Genomic DNA, 12,155 nt, shown 5'->3' on the forward strand with positions numbered 1-12,155 from the left:
GTGTTTTTTGAAACAAGGTAGGTAGGTAAGGTGCATGCCTTCCTTACCTTACCTTCTCTCTACAATATATATGTTATTTAAGCTATTTCTTGTATATGGTTGTGTGCTTCGTTATTAGATCACCAAACCCATGTAATTCCTACCAACCCTTCTTACTTCTTCCACCTTATGATCTTTATTTTGATTACATCTCTGTTACTCCTCAAACCAAGTGTCCTTTCTCTTGGCATCTTCTAATAATAGCAAATGGGATTGTGAGTAGGTGTTTCAATATTCTTTCCCCAACTGAAATCGATCTTACTAGATAATGAGAAAGAGACTACTTTATGAGAATTTATTTTTGATAAGATGGTCCCATTATATGTTTATTTAGATTCATTCATGTAAGTTTTGAATTTAGTATAGAGGATACATAAGAATGTTTATTTATAGGGTTATATTATTTTTTTCTTTTTCTTATATTTTTTTTTAATTTTTAAACATATTTTAAAGGTAAAAAATTATGATTTAATAATAGGTTAAAATTAATTAAATAGTAACAGTCATGAATTACTAACTTCACAAAAGTCTTCTAATAATAAATTTAAACAATGACTACTAAATAAATTAAGTCTAGCATCTTCATAAAATTAAATGAATCACAATTAAATAAAAATAAATTAAAGGGAATTGAACCCATCTTAATATGATGTAGGGGATGATGTAGCAGTTGGGGGTGGCTATCTTAATGGGATGACTAAATGAATCACAACCAATAAAAAAGAGGGCAAGAGGGAGGAGGGTGGGCGGGATATCTTTTATGAACATAAATTTATATATTTATTTTTTATTTTTTATCTTTTTATATATTTGTATATGTTTTAAGGAGAAAATACTATTACATAAATTATTTAAGTTAATTAAACATGTGCAATTAATTAATATATGATTAATCTAAACAAACTTAGATAATGGAACTAAAAATTGTGATGATTAAATAAGAGGGGCATACTTAGGTCTAAGACAGATAACTAATGAATAAATGATGTTGAGATCGTTCTAAATCAATTTGTTGTTGTCATAAAATTAAATGCTTTAATATGTTAAATTTCTCAGTCTAAATTGGCACATAAAATAATGTAAATCCATCTCAAGCCCCGTGAGTTTGATATAAAGTGTTGCAACCCTAATATGATGCACATAATTGATTTAAGCCTCATGGAACTAATTCAACAAAAGTATATTCGAAGATCTACATTCTTTTGAATTCAAGATATTTGAATTTGTCAAGGCGATGTCTAGATATGCCAATAAGGATTTTGTCAATTCATTTAATATCATGGTGCAAATATAATTTATTTATTGCCCTTTGAAATAAAAGTGTGTTGTAAGAAACCACCTTATTTTTGGAGCATATATTTTGGTGCGGAATGATTTTTTTTAATACTGTGACATAACAACATGTTGAATGAAACATGTTTTTGGTTGGCTTAGTTAGTAGAAAAGAGCAAGAAATTTTGGAATTTAATTTAAATATTTGGGACTCAAGGATCATTCCTATGCTCCTTAGGATTGACCTAGATTAATCTTGTACCACTCATAAATTATCAAAAGGATTTATTAATTTTAAGGTGGGGAATGAATGCATAAAAATTGGTGTGAATGGGGTGAAATAGAGATGAATAGTGATGAATAGATGTGGTGAGCCAGTTCTAATGCAAGAGTATGTAACATATGAATGTATTATTCTATTAAGACATCATTGTTAAGGTGGGCACAATGCTAAATGAGGAGTAGCACGGTAATGCTAATTATAACATTATATTTGTTCCACTTTAGTGTGTGTGTAACATGAGTTCATATATTTTGAAGTATCTTGACATTGTTAGTCAATGTGAAAATTAAATACTTAGATACTCATAAAGGCATACAAGTCCGTCAAAAAAAGATACAAATATTTTTCTCATTCTCTTATTGGTGTGAGAACTACATTAAAACTACTTGTAGACACATAAATATGTCCACTTAATTAAATGAATATTTAGTATTTATTGATTGATGATTAAATAAATTATTCAATTTATTTGATTCAATTCACTTAAAAAAATTTAGACCATTAATTAAATAAATAAATCATATTTGTTTAATTAAATCTTCTCTCACATTTAAATAAATTTATATTTATATTTATTTAAATCCCCTAAAATCCCATCTCTCACATTTAAATAAATTAACATTTATTTAAATCACCTTTATCCTCCACCCACTTGTATTTTCCTACAAATGCAAGTTGTACAACTATTTTAAATAGATAAATTAGTTATTTAAAATCCTATTTATCTTCACCCACTTGAAACCTTTAATGGTTTCTCTTGAAGTCTTCAAACTTAATGGCTTCCTTCTAGAGTCTTCTCAAGCCTTTAATGGTTTCCCTTAAAGTCTTCAAACTCAATGGCTTCCTTCTAGAGTCTTCTTAAGCCTTTAATTGTTTCCCTTGAAGTCTTCAAACTTAATGGCTTATTTCTAGAGTCTTTTTAAGTCTTTAATGATTTCCCTCAAAGTCTTCAAGCATTTAATGTTTTATCTTCCTTTTTCTCATGTAAATAAATTAAGATTTATTTAAATAAAATCTAAAACTCAAATTCACATTTAAATAAATTAATATTTATTAAATATCTATCCAAATGCAAATTACACCATTTAATTGAAGTAAATGATTTTATTTTAATTGAAAATCCCAACATTCCTCCCACTTGCATTCTCCTACAAGATCCACTTGCATGCCTAAATCTCTTCTAGATTCTTCTAACTCCTTCTAATTAGCCTAATCATATCCTAATCATTGTCACATTCCTAAATAAAAGGAAGTCACTTCTCAAAAACCTCTAAAGTCTTCAATAACCATTAAAGGCTTTATGTCTTCAAATGGTTAACCTCTAAAGTCTTCCAAACCATTAAAGGCTCTTACATAACCATTTATGGTTAACTCACCTTTTACCTTTGGTTAGAGACTTTCCTCTAACTTAACCATCCTTTTGACTCATGGGTTTCTTCAAAGCATTTATTTCTTTGACTAAGGTAATCATTTAACCCTTGCACATTCATTTATCCCTTGGATAAAAGGAATATCTATTAACCTAACCCTAACCCAACCCCCCGAGGTAACCATCATGTCTCCTCAAGCATTTAATGCTCCTTATCTCTCCTCTCAAGCCTCCTCATGGTGACACTTGTCAACATGGGATTGGGTTGAAAGTCTCGCATGGATTGAATATATTTCAATCCTAACCTTTGTTAAGATTGTTCAATCTTAACCCTTCATTTCCCCATTTCTTCTATAAATAGAACCCTTCTCCTCAAGTAAAGAAGGAAGCATTAGAGTATTGTTGTTATACTGGTATTAGCATAGAGCTTTTTCATAGCATCACTATCTAGACTTGCATAGCATTTGTTTATCATATTCAACCATCTTGAATCTCCATATGGCATCCATGGCTAGTGCTAAAAGCTGAGAACTACACTCATGTGGAACTTGGAGAGGAGAGGAACAAGGGAGGAGCAACTATGAGCATCTTGGTTAGCATTTGGAGGAGCATAGTTTATTTATTCTATGTTTATATGCTTTTTATTTCATGTTCAATATCTCTCTTGATATGCCTGTTTAGAATAATCCTTGGTTGCTAACACTAACGTTTGCTTCTTGTGTTCATGTGTGTGTGGCCATCAAACTAGATTTTCTAATCTTTTTTGCAGAGCATCACTACTAAATAATAAAACTATGTAATGATAAGAGTCTACCACTTGATCAAAATAAGCACTAGCTACAAGTTTCTTTAGTTATTTAAAATATGACAAGAGAAGAGAAGGGATGGAAAAGTCTACCTATTTGAAAAGTTATATGTAAAACTCCATTAAAAATGGCCATGTGATAAGATTTGCATGACATGGTAATATAATAAAACTCTATGTGGTGTGATCATGTGATAAAACTTGCATACAATGTGGTGATATAAAAATATGTGTGATGTGGTCATGTAGTAAAAAATTTAATGAGGTGGCAACTTGATGTAATAAAACTTTAAACGATCTAAGTGTCTTTGTACAAAATAATACGACTTCTTATAAATATGATGATGAATCACTATGTTTCACAAGATGCCCTCTAAAATATCAACCATAAAAATTGTTAGCCATAATATATTACCCTTCAATTGATTACACCTAATGGATGCAAGGAATTGAAGGAAATGAGAAAAACTCATAAAATGATAAATCATGTAATATTGTAAAAGATGTCACTATATAAGCATGTTGTTTAAAGATAAGCATGAAGGCATGTGTAAAAGGTTTCTCCAATATAGATAAGTGATGAGATAATTATGGCCCTAAAGGATAAATATGTGGATGTCCCAAGGGTTATCGTCACATGTAATCATATACTATAGACATTATAAGAAACATTAAAATAAAATTATATTGAAAGTAACCATAATAATTATAGCATGGAAGCAATATCATAAGATGGAACATAAGTTTAACATGGTAAGGAAACATATAAAAATATAGATGGAAAACATGGAGAATATGAGGATATCAAAGTCAAATAATACTTGTGGAAAAGAATTGAAAATTAAACTTGGAAACATAGGAAAGCATAGGATATCATCATGACACATGAAAAAAGTATCCAAGTAATGTGGGAAAACAAAAGCATGCAACATGATATAGAAGGTAAAATAAGAATAGGTGAAAAAATTATGGCAAAACATAGTATAGAAAGTGAAATGAGAATATAAAAAATACAATAATCATGGCATAAATAATATAGAAGGTGAATGAGAATAGAAAGGCACGATAAGCATGACATGAGCAAAGATCAAAGTATGAAAACGCGTAGGAAAAAAATGTTAAAACATAAATGAGATAAAAAAAAATACATATAAAATAGTTAACAAAGATTAACTAGTATAAAAAGGAGAAGCCTCGGGCAATTGCATCGAGAGGATTTCCTAAAAGGTCATACTATCCAAAAAAGTAACATCGTGTTCTCTTCTTCCTCTACTACGTGATTTTCTTCTTCGATTGCATATGTTTCTTCTTAACAAGTAGTTGGTACTTTTAAGGAAAGCACTATCAAGAGGTAGAACTATAGGAGCTTCTTTCCTTACATATTTCTCTTGCTTCATTAGAGTTGGTCTCATAGATTTATTTCAAACTTTTTGAACCATAAAAAATTGTTTTGGAATTTATAGAGTAGCACATTTAGTACGAAATACAAACTTTTTCAATATATGACACTTATCTTCTTAGGTGGAGTAGGGGATAAAAAAATAATTTCCATTTTAGTTGCATCTTTTTCTTTCCTTTGTTATTATAAGCTATATTGATACACCTCATAAATTTCTTTCTCACTCTCATAAGAAGGTTCTTTGGGAGCATATATGTAAGTATCCATGGTAAAATGACTTGCATCAATGAGAGGCTCATATGGATTATACAATCTTTACAATTCTTCCATAATGAATATATTTAACTCATTAATGTGTAATAGAAGAGATTCTCTTTAATTTCTTATGTCATGGTATACCAAACAATATGGAATATTCATTCAAAGAAAGAATAACATGAAATAAAATTTATACATCCTTAGGACCCACCTTAAGAGGTAAAGTAATACAACCCAAAGTGTGAATCAATATTTTGTTGGTCATCTTTGATAATATTCTTGAGTGAGCATAAGCACTTGGATTCAAGTATCCATTATCTTTTTTTTTTATAACTATGCTAAAATGTTGTATGGCTTGCATGAGAATTTCACTAATATCCATGGATTAGTTTTCACTTATCACATTATAATGGACCATAATGGACCATAATGGTTATTTTAGAATGTCATTGTCTATAAATATAAACACTAGTGTAGATCTAGAGGAAAATTTATATTGTCAATATGTGTCATCCCCACATATATATCACATATTTATCCGTGTGAATCAAATAATTAATCATCTAAAGTATCATAATTCATGACAATTAAATCTTGTGTATACACATTATTAGCATGACTAGGCATGGATTGGTATAGACTTGCAAGTTTTAGTTTGGAGGAGCAACTAAATAATTTTTACGATCACTGACACTCTCAACACGAATTAGGTTGTTATCAATAAGATCTCATACCTTATAATTTAAATTCATGCGAGATTGAATATTATGTCCCTCGGCACTATGAAAATGGGAAAACATTTTATCCTCATGATTCCTAGGAATTATTTCACCATAATCAAATTCATGAATAAGAGGAAGATTAAGTAAATTAGAGCTCCATAGATTTTGAAATACAGTGTCTAGAGGTTATTGTAACTTGTTAAAATTCATCTAAACTATTTGCTTGAAAGGAATATTGAAGTATTAGAAACTTGATAAAAATTTTCTTTCTTGTCTTGGTAATTATTACTCTTAGAAAAAAATTAGATTTTTTTTTTAATTTTTAAGTGTGTGAAGAAACACTTGAAATGGATGATCCATACTTGAGACCATTTGTTTTAACTTCAATTATTTTTCATGTGTGCATAAAGATACATAAAGTATGTAAACTATTAAGGAATACACTATCAATAATTAGTTTGATTTTTCCCTTGATGAAAATATTTTGCAATTCCAAATCAAGGAAGAAAATGGTGTAATTTAGAACACAAAGATTGAAATATTATGATGTAATCATTGACATACTCATTTAGCCCTTCCATACAATTAAATAAAATTAAAATAATAACCTTGTAAAGAAAAGTGTCTATAAACCTCTTACAATTAAACTAAAAATAAAGCTCAAATACTAAACATGACTACATTTTCATATTAACACTTCAAGAAGAATATTATAAAAATCAAATCTATAGAAATTTCAATAGCATTGTAGCATGTAAACAATGCTTAAAAGGAAAGAATGAGAGAGATAGAATAGAAACAACCAAAAAAATAAAATAAGACCTATACACCCTAAGAAAACCTTTTTAAGAAAATGCCAGTCTCCAAATTACAAGGAAAAACAATATACTATTGAATAAACATGGTTCAAATACATTCGCGGAGATTCTTTTTGTAATTTTCAATGATATCAAGGCTCTTGCCCCTCTAGTACAAATCTGGCAACATAACCCTAAAAGATACAATCCATGCATGATCCTTTACCTCATGCCCTTAATATATAAATATAACCATTCCCAAGAGGCACCAAAAATAATAACATGGGCCCAAAAAAGGTTCCAAAATACCATAGTGTGAATTCTTATGACCCTCACATGTATGAAGAATCCCAAATGGAAAAAAACTCTTATACAAGTGTATTTGATCTCTATCATGCAAGTTGGCATAAGTAGCACTCAAACACTCCCCCATGAAGCATTAACTACATATTACACACACTAATAATAGAAGATATTATTACAATGTTAGTAGGTAACTCCCTCACCAATACCTCATATAACAATTTCTCCCAGTCCCAAATGAAAAATAAAATAATTACATATGTCCCCACCCTCATATGGGCATCTTATTTTTACCAGTCCATGATTATTATAGATGCATAAACTATTTACCCATCTATGAGAAATTAAGTTACATTAGATCTTAGCATATGCAATGTGAACAATACATCCAATCCTAACATTCTCCCCCTTTATAATCATATTGCAAACCATAAAGTGTTTCAACAAAATGAACTAACTACCAAGGATATATTCATGATGTAAGAGTGAACTCCTTTATGATCACAGTCTCAACAAATAATCTACAATGTCTATCAAGTGGTTAACATCTCAATTGTATCCTCTCATTCCACCATGGCCAAGCATAAATGATGAAAATAAAATTGAACAACACACTTTAAATCTCATGCTTCAACTTGAACATATTCAATAAAGCCTATCTCCTCAAGAACAAGACTAGGTATTTGATATATGTTCAACCTAATAGATGGAATAATTTCACAGGCTATCAATAAAACATCCAACTAGAAATACCTCAAATCAAGGTAAACACATTATACGTAACTTTCTACTATATATTTTATGCCTTACACAAAATTTAACTCCATTAATAACGAACACATCAACATGCAAATTTACTAAAAGTCTCAAGTGCCACAGTCTAATGACACATATACCTTCCTAGAACAATAATTGCATGAGAAATTTTTATCCCAAAATTCCACAAAACTCTCATAAAAGACCTAGATAAAGAGCTCTATCACACAGTATTGAAGAACACAATAATCTACAAACTTGCAAACCAAACCATTGTAAAAATATCTCCCTTTATCACATCAACTCTTCCAAGTTATTCACATCACATGGGAATATGTATTAAAGAGCCCCAATAATCCATATTGTTACTAAAAAATAATGAATTTCAATAATAGTAACTAATCACCAACATGTCCAAAAAATCAAAGTGAATCTATTAGCTTTAAAAAATCCCAAATCCAATATGGAATGAAACAAACCATAAAGAAAAAACTAACAAATCAAACTATGTTCCTCTATCAACACCAACACATTCTCAAGTTGTGTAAGTAAGATTTCCTTCCAAATCCCAAAATATAACCATTCAACCCCAAGGTCAAACATAATAATAGAAAATGTAAGCTACTTAAATTGAAGACAACTCAAACTAACAACCTTCCAACAATTATAAAGGAATATTTCCAAAACCACTAAACATTTCTCATATTCCTAAAACTATTTCGCATAATTTATCCCACAACTCAATACCAAAACATAAGGAGACACCAAAGGAATAATGATGCATTTGCTCCTTATACTAGTCCTCAGAATTAATAAGCATGACTAAAGGCTTGAGCACATGAGAATTCAAGACACAAAATAAAATGTATCTACAAAATAAGGGTATAATAGTTGTTAGATCATTCATAATCAAGTGAGTAAAGAGTGGTGTATGAGATTGTTCTACCAAAGAAGCACAATATCATCAATAGGTCCAAATTGAACTCACATTTAGCTCTAATCGTATGATGCTTAATATTTTAGTTGAAACCAATTCAAGATGCTCGCTATTAAAACACATGATCCAAATAATAAGAGACCTCTATGTTGGGAACCATGTCTTGACCTTGATCCTAATGTTACAATCACAAAAGGCTCAATTTTAGATATAAAATAAACAAAACTCGATTTTTTTGGCTATAGAGCTAGTTTTTGGCCAAAAAAAATATATTCTACCATTTAGCATCACCTATGGTATGCTTGTGGCATATTGTAATATATGAAAATGGAATCAGGTAAAATTAGGACCTAAAACCACTTTCATACAAAAATTGGAATATGAAAGCACCTAGAGGAGTGATCTTAGCTGACTAACTCTTGGAAAAGAGAGTCAAGGGATATTTCTAGGGTTTCTATTCCTTTGCTACTATGCAAATATATATGAAAAGTATAGGAAGATGAAAAACTATGATGAAAGTACAAAGAGAAGAAAATGTAAAGTTGTTGTAACACACTAACAAATAATTGAACAAAGACAGTGAATACAGATCTGAGAATAGGGTTCTATTGTATACTTGTAGATGAAATTTGGAGTAGAATTGATAGGACCAAGGCATTGAGCACCTTGGTTTTCTAAGCTTTGATCTAGAGGGAAGAATCTAGATGTTGTCTGAGTTGAAACCCTGAAATATGAGGTTGACCAAGGAGGACCAAATTATTGGGGGCCCTATTCCCTGAGAACCAGGCTAGAATTTTGGCAGCAAACCTATACCTGCTTCCTGAGATATTTTGAAATATTCTCACTTTGTCAAATACTTATATCTACACCTACAAATGGAAAATGGTAGGGTTGTGGACATATAGGGGTTTGCCTTAGTCAACCCCCTTATTTTGGCATTTTTCACCTTCACAAATAGCAGGTATTGTTACTAAAAATGTGTGTGTGCTCTTGAATCTTATGTGTATTTAAGATTGCTATGAGCTAAATGCAAACTAGAGTTATTCCCAAGTGTATTAGAGAAAACCCTAATTGATTATAATGAAAGGTACTTTAAACTACAGTTAAGATGCAAATCTAAAGCAATAATGTAAGTTTGAAAACTAATGTGATGTAGATGCAAAGCTCAATATAGAGGCACAGGAACAACATGAAATAATACCAAATCCTTAGGAAGAGGTACAATCCAATCAATAGTCTATGATTCCCTAATTATCCTTTCATGTCTCTTGAAACTTCCATGGTTGATGAAGACTTGATAATGGATGAATTTGTAGGTCTGAAGCTTCACCTAAAAGAAATACTTTTTCTCTAGTAACACCCCACCAAGGAACTGTTGGCAAATTGGAGGGATTGATTATGTGTTGCATTGATGTTTTGTCATTGATGGCAACACTGGCTATTTTGGTTGTTTACTAGTTTTCAATAGGTTCTGATAGAGCGGTTGGATTATGATATTGATCCAGTATGCTCCGATATGCTTTGGTTTGTGGAATTGGTTTGGATATGTCATTCATGCTATTTAGATGTGTATCACGATCAGTTGGTTCGGTATTTGATGACTCGGGAGCTATCATTTGTTCTAGTAAGCCTTTTGGTCACCGGTAAGGGTTTTATCAGTAGAGCTTTGTTGAAGATTTTTTGATGCACTTGATAAGTGGTGTTGGTGCAGCTTCTAGATGGATTTCGGGATGTTGTTGGCTATCTTGTTCGTGTTCCTATTGATCGGTGGTGTTGTGTTTCGAACCGGACCTAATGTTATCTTATTCTGCTAGGTTATGGACCGGTTTATGTAACGTGTTGGTGGATGATCCTGATGTGTTTCGGGTTGGATCTATTGATTGGATTATGTGTTGAAATGTGGTGACTGATCAGCAAAGTGTTGTACACTCAGCACGTATCCTTGGTGGGGTCCGACTTTGTTTGGTCACCGGTAAGGGTTTTATCGGTAGAGCTTTGTTGAAAAGAAAATTTGCCATTTTTTGTTGTTGATGAAAACCGACATTGTAATAAAACCCTAAAAAGGCCGACTTTGTTTGTTGCCCTAAAAATGCATGTTATAAGCAGTTGGGATGCTTAAGGCATTGTAAGGTTGATGTACTATTTTTGTTGGATAATAAGAAAGATTGGACGGCTGTGTATGGTGGACGTAACCCATTCTGGGTGAACCACGTTAAATCTCTGTGTTATCTATGTCCTGTTTTATTTCTTTATCTTTTGTATTTAAATCTGCATATAATTGTTAGTTCATAATTGCTTCGGATCTGCTTGAAACCCTAACAATTGGTATTAGAGCAAGGTTTTCTGTAAATTTGCAGGACTTTCAGATTTGAGTGGGAGCAAATGGAGGATTCCAAATTCAAGGTCGAAAAGTTTAATGACCAGAATTATCAGTTATGAAAAATGTAGATGGAGGATTACCTGTATCAAAAGGATTTGTGGCGGCCATTGAAAGGAAAGGCAAAGAAAGCGACCACAATGTCAGATGAAGAGTGAGACATTTTAGATAGAAAGGCAATGGGATCCATTCGATTGTGCCTTGCACCATCTGTAGCATTCAATATAACAGAAGCAAAAACGACTGTAGATTTGATGACGACATTGGCTAAGTTGTATGAGAAACCCTCAGCTTTGAATAAGGTATTTCTTATGAAGCATTTGTTTAATTTGAAAATGAGTGAGGGAGGATCTGTAGTGGAGCACTTAAATGAATTTAATACAATTACCAGTCAATTGTCTTTGGTAAAAATTACTTTTGCAGAAGAGGTTAGGGCTCTCTTGGTTTTATGTTCTTTGCTAGAAAGCTAGAATAGCTTGGTTATGGTTGTAAGTAACTTTGTCTCTGGTAAAATACTTTGGTATTTGATGATATTGTTGGTGTTATCCTAAGTGAGGAAATGTGATGGAAAAGCATAGGTGAGACTTCAACATCATCAAGTAGTGTTTTGAATGTGGAGAACAGAGGAAGATCAAAAGAAAGAGGAAAAGGCCCTTGGAATGAGAAGTCACGAGGGAAGTCAAAGAAAAGACGCTCTCAATCTAAAGGAAAGAAAGATTGCCGGTACTGCGGAAAGCCTGGTCATCTAAAGAAAGACTGTTGGTCTCAAAAAAACAAAGAAGGAGATAAAAATGAAAATGATAGTAAGGAAGCTAATATTGTAAGTAATACTTTACAA

Source organism: Cryptomeria japonica, chromosome 10 (assembly GCF_030272615.1).
Source record: "Cryptomeria japonica chromosome 10, Sugi_1.0, whole genome shotgun sequence".
In the NCBI taxonomy this organism is placed as follows: Eukaryota; Viridiplantae; Streptophyta; class Pinopsida; order Cupressales; family Cupressaceae; genus Cryptomeria; species Cryptomeria japonica.